The sequence below is a fragment of the Aplysia californica genome, unplaced genomic scaffold (genome assembly GCF_000002075.1).
Source record: "Aplysia californica isolate F4 #8 unplaced genomic scaffold, AplCal3.0 scaffold00452, whole genome shotgun sequence".
NCBI lineage: Eukaryota > Metazoa > Mollusca > Gastropoda > Aplysiida > Aplysiidae > Aplysia > Aplysia californica.
This window is the reverse complement of record NW_004797722.1, coordinates 146,655-151,396: the sequence shown is the minus strand read 5'-3', so window position 1 is coordinate 151,396 and position 4,742 is coordinate 146,655. Positions and strand designations below refer to the sequence as shown.

The window sequence follows — 4,742 nt, the reverse complement described above, 5'->3', positions numbered from 1 at the left end:
CCCTAGCCTACCTAGCCCCTTGCCCCCCCTTATCTCTGCTGTGGGTGGTTAGTTTGAAGCGGTCCTGCGTCATATCAGGGGAAAAGCCATACTGCCCTGGGGAGTGCTCAGGGTCCAAGTTATATCCCAAAAAAGCCGAAAAAGAAGTAAGCCTCGTCCCACCCGTCCAATTGTCCATCCATTAAAGAGTTTAATGGGAAAAAAAATAGAGGGTCGAGCTTGAAATCTGTGTGAAAGAGAAGAAAGAATGAACCACCTCAGGTCATATTGGGTTTACGGAACAGCTAATCTTTTTTATGTGTCACTGTGTGTGTGTGTGTTTGGAGGGGGGGCTTTATGTTTGTTATAAAGAACCCTTTTTTAGACAAGAAAAATTGAAGTCATTGCACTGAGTTACAGGGGTTAATATCAATTACAATAGTCACCCCGCAACTCTGCTGCGTGTGACGTAGTCAGAGATCGCGGCTCAAAACAACAAGTCTTTCGGTCCTTTGAACTCTCGCTGTCACGGAAGTCTCCCCCCCCCCCCCCCCAAACCAGCTCCCCGCCCACCCCCTCCTTTTTCCTCCGTCCCACACCCTCTGTGCAACGCCAAGGGCACGTCACTCTTCCGCTTCTCAAAGCGAATCAATAGCAAAAAAACGAATCAGAAACTAGGTACCTAGTTTTTGGAAAAATTAACCGGAGACCTAGTTTTGGGCTCGTATTCGGTTATTCGAATAATTTATTCGGTTTCTGCCCAGGCCTACTGTGGACCAGGCCAGGGGTGGTCAGTGTCGTCGTCTTTTAGTTGCTGTCGCCTGTGGATACACTCGCACATTCTTCCTTTCACCCGCTCTTTCACTCACACTGTCTCTCCATCCACAGTTCAGCTCGTCATACGTTCAAAAGTTGCCCACTAGTTATGTTTAGTTAGTGTGTGTACATGTGCATGATGGTGGTGGGTGTGTGATGGGTGTTACTGAAGGTTGTCTGTAGGCGGGCTTGCCATGCGGTACGTGTTCCTTCCCAGACCAGAGGCAGAGGCAGAATGAAAGTTGGCGCCGAACTCTCGCAATAAATAGGCAAAAAATCACGAGACCGGAAGCCGAAAACCGTTCGGAGAAATAAAGATCGGCACTATTTCTCCGAACGTTCGGGGAAATAGTCACTTCGTTTTATTATTATCAAAGATAGTACAAGACAAGATGGGCCACTCAGCCTAAAAAGTGTCCGCAGGAAGTATGCTCTTTGCTTCAGATGGCGCTGCAGTCTGTTTTGAAGCTCTCTTTCGTTTTTCCAGAAGAAGAATAGGAATAGCACCTCCTTGCGTGCGCAGATCGACTGCAAGTTCATCAGCAGTTCGGGTACGTTCAGTGCGGAGTTTTAGGGTTTTTTAAATTTTAATATCCTCTCGCCCTTCATTCTAAAGTCAAATTAAACGAAGAAAACCATCTCCTTTTCCTCCGGAAGAGGTTTTTTGTCAGCGTAACCATTTTTAAAAAGCGTTCTTCCTAAATTTATCCCAAAACTTGCTAGTTTCACTTTGATTTTTTAAAACTCAAGTAGGGTAACTCTGTTCGCAAAGAGTGCGCTTTTGTGAAGAGGGCGCCACCAAATTTTGAGGACACTTTTTAAATTGGCTCAAAGAGAGAAGTGGCCCATCTTGTCTTGTACTATCTTTGTTATTATTGAGCTACACCAAAGAGGTATAACTCTTTGATTTGCACTAAAGCATATAGGCACGGTTATCTCCACTAGGCCTAGCAGTATCCTCTTGATAGCCTACAGTTTTCCGCTTCCGGTTGGCAGTTGGCAGATTGAAAAATGAAAATGGCGGCACCCATGAGGACAAAGTTCTGAGAGTGGTACCGCCAACTCAAACTTTCTTCTTCGTCTCTCCCATTTTATGCAAAGGTTTGACCGCTGCGTTTTCTTGAACATTACAAAGGAGTCTTGTCTGTAAGGAAGAAAACATAAATAAAGGCCTTATGATTTTGACTTGGTAGTGTTGTTATTGTTGATTGATGATCCTGCGTCAGGCGGTGCAGTGGACAGTGGGAAAAATAGGCTGCTAGATCTAGATCTAGGTCTAGATCTAGATTTAGATTAGATCTAGATCTAGAGATATCTCTAGATCTAGACCCTAGATCTAGGCCTACTGCTAGACTAGAATCTAGATCTAGATATCAAATCTAGACTCTAGATCTAGTGCTAGAGCTAAATCTAGATCTAGAATCTAGATTGGTGATCTTGTAGATTTTCTAGTTCCGTTCGTTAACCCTAGAAGCGCTCAGCGTTTCACCGGATGTAACCCGCCAAAAATGCCCCGCCGCCACGGCCGATCAGTTGTAAACATGGGGGTTTGGCGGGGGGGAAACAGCTGAGATACCCGAAATGTATACCTGCTACTGAAAAATGACCATTTACGGCTCAACAGATGATAAAAAGCATATAAAAGCATATATTTTCTTTAAGCTGATAGAATGAGCCATTCAAAAATGATCAGCCATCAAACAAATACAAACAATGCCGAGAACGCGATAGACTCAACAATTAGTACATCAGCACGGCGAAACAAGTGATAACACATAGCGTGTAGTCGCTCAGCGGGACCGCGTCACTTTATCGATCGATATCTCGGCCAAGAGACGCTCTACGAGGTCAAGATAACTTGCAAAGTCATTGGTCACTATTTATAACTTTGGCCTGTAATTGACTACGTCATTTTCCATATAAGGAACACTGGAATTTTCCATTGAAAAGGGTCAGCGTCTATGCCCTTTATATAGGGCCTGCGCGCTTCCCGGTCGAAGTAGGTCAGCCCTATATATAGGGCGTGCGCGCTTCCCGGGTAGCCCGGCTCACGCCCTTTATATAGGGCCTGCGCGCTTCCAGGGTTAAAGTCCACCATTCATTTGTTTATTATTTATATCCAGGAAGTGGCTATTCTCATCCGGGGTGAGAATAGAAAAACGATCTACCTCTCACCCCGGGTGAGACTCGCGACCGTAGGCTATTCTCACCCGGTTTGAAACAAGACCTGCTTTTCCTCATTTTGGAATACTGTCTATCGATGTGGATGATCAAATTGATAAGAGCCAAGAAAAAATTATGTTATAACACAAAAGTAAGCTAATTTGATCGTCTTCAAAGATTCTATGGCTATTTCACTGTTCGAATCGAGCCGAACTACGCGGGTCGCCATTTTGTTTTGCCCAGAAGTTCTCGCAAGATCTACTCCTCCCCTCTCTCTCTCTCTCTGTCTCTTTCTGAATGTATACTGTCTATCGGTGTGGACAATCAAATTGACCAAAACAAAGTTAAAAAATGATGTCAAAACACAAAAGTAAATTAATTTGGTTGTCTACAAAGATGCTACGGCTATTTAACTTGTCGAATCGACCCGAACTACGCGGGTCGCCATTTTGTTTTGACCGGAAGTTCTCGCGCTACTCCTCTCTCTCTCTCTTTCTCTCTCTCTCTCTCCACTGCCCACAGACAAAATTGTACACTTTTAGTAGGCTACAGTTGTAATGGAACGTTTGGTCACGGCACAGAATTCTACAATTTGTCTGTTATCACAGTGTAGAATTCTGTGGTTTAGGGTGAACGCAAAATTTGTTGGCCTAGATCTAGGCTATATAACGGTGAACGCGCACCGGGTGAGAATAGCCAAAATAAGACTCGCCTGCACTATTCTCACCGCGGGTGAGAATAGAGGTGGCCTTATATCCAGCAGAGAAGAAATCCGGGAAGTCTTTGACTTTGATCTGATGATCAAAAAGGCAACACAAAGAGCAGGGATGCAACCTAGCTGCAAAACATCAAATTATGAACCCCCTGACCCCCCCCCCCCCCCAATGAAATTAGGTAACCTCCTTACTCTTGACTCGGCACTACTGTACTTTGTACAATTGCGGTCCCGCTAGTTCTAGCACTATAGTAGATCTAGATTCTAGATCTAAATCGCACAAGCAAAGTACTGGATATCGATACTAATTTAAATATTCGGTATCAATGTTTTATCAGTTGATCTAGCCTACAAAATGAGCAGTAAAACTTCACTTGTATTCTCAAGGGAAGTGGCTATTCTCACCCGGGGTGAGAATAGAAATATAATCGACCTCTCACCCCGGGTGAGACTTGCCACCGTAGGCTATTCAGATTCTCACCCGGTGTGAAACAAGACCTGTTTTTCCTAATTTCGGAATACTTTCTATCGATGTGGATGATCAAATGGATAAAGGTAAAGGAAAGATTACGTATAGCACAAAAGTAAGCTAATTTTATTGACTACAAAGATGCTATGGCTATTTCACTTTTCGAATCGAGCCGAACTACGGGGGTCGCCATTTTGTTTTGCCCGGAAGTTCTCGCAAGATCTACTCCTCCCCTCTTCTCTCTCTCTGTCTCTCTCTGAATACTGTCAGTGTGGACGATCAAATTGACCAAAACAAAGTTAAAAAATGATGTTAAAACACAAAGTTAATTAATTTGGTCGTCTACAAAGATGCTACGGCTATTTAACTTTTCGAATCTAGCCGAACTACACGAGTCGCCATTTTGTTTTGCCCTGAAGTTCTTGCGCTACTCATCTCTCTCTCTCTCTTTCTAGGTACCAGAAACTAAATTTTCAAAGTAGCTGTATGCCAGATTTATCTGTTCCATTTGAAAGTCCCCCAGGGCAGTGTCCTGTCCCCCACACTGTTCCTTGTCTTCATCGATGATATTGAAGCAGGCCTGCCTGAAACCGTGAAGAC

General features: G+C 44.0%; 1 protein-coding gene across 3 annotated transcripts in view; it reads left to right on the top strand.

Annotated features, from left to right (window-relative positions):
• Window positions 1–1,311: 1,311 nt before the first annotated feature.
• LOC101856283 (nuclear pore complex protein Nup155) overlaps window positions 1,312–4,742 on the top strand; it is a 47,988-nt gene continuing 44,557 nt past the window's right edge. The window contains exon 1 of one of the 3 annotated variants that reach the window (XM_013086287.2): window positions 1,312–1,346. The gene's annotated coding sequence lies outside the window, so the exon portion shown is untranslated. Of the gene's footprint in view, window positions 1,347–1,747; window positions 1,942–4,742 lie in introns of those variants that run through there. The other 2 variants (XM_013086286.2, XM_005105093.3) reach the window with 2 other exon arrangements.